We start from the raw sequence: 423 nt of genomic DNA on the forward strand, positions 1-423 counted from the left end.
TTGTTATTTGCGTGAAATCCAGCATTTGCTTTCATCAACCTTGGTATATTATCAGAAGGAAACCTTTATTGCATTCTTCCGTCGGGAGAATTCTCCTCCCAGGAAATGAGTTGTGTGCACCCAGTTTCTTAACAGACAACCCTTTTCGCTGCATTGAGAAACATCAGGCAACTGAAGAGAAAAACGAACTATGCAGAGGAAGTTTTGCCTTTCTAAAGCACTGCCACTTCTAGTGACTGCACATCTGCTTTTACCTCTTTCCAAACATCTGCCAATGCCTGACCTTTGGTCTCCATTTAAACAATGACATGCCAGGATTGTCTGCCCTTCATTTCCACTTCTTATTGTGCCCTGAGTATGCCTACGTACTTTCCATAAGTGAAGATCTTCTTACCTGATGTGTCAGAGATTTTGTTTGTTTGT

General features: G+C 41.6%; 1 long non-coding RNA gene across 1 annotated transcript in view; it reads left to right on the top strand.

Moving 5' to 3' along the window:
- Positions 1–423, top strand: part of LOC119591014 — a 4,113-nt gene that overhangs the window by 1,908 nt on the left and 1,782 nt on the right. The gene's annotated exons all lie outside the window — the stretch shown is intronic.

The sequence above is a fragment of the Penaeus monodon genome, chromosome 28 (genome assembly GCF_015228065.2).
Source record: "Penaeus monodon isolate SGIC_2016 chromosome 28, NSTDA_Pmon_1, whole genome shotgun sequence".
Taxonomy (NCBI): domain Eukaryota; kingdom Metazoa; phylum Arthropoda; class Malacostraca; order Decapoda; family Penaeidae; genus Penaeus; species Penaeus monodon.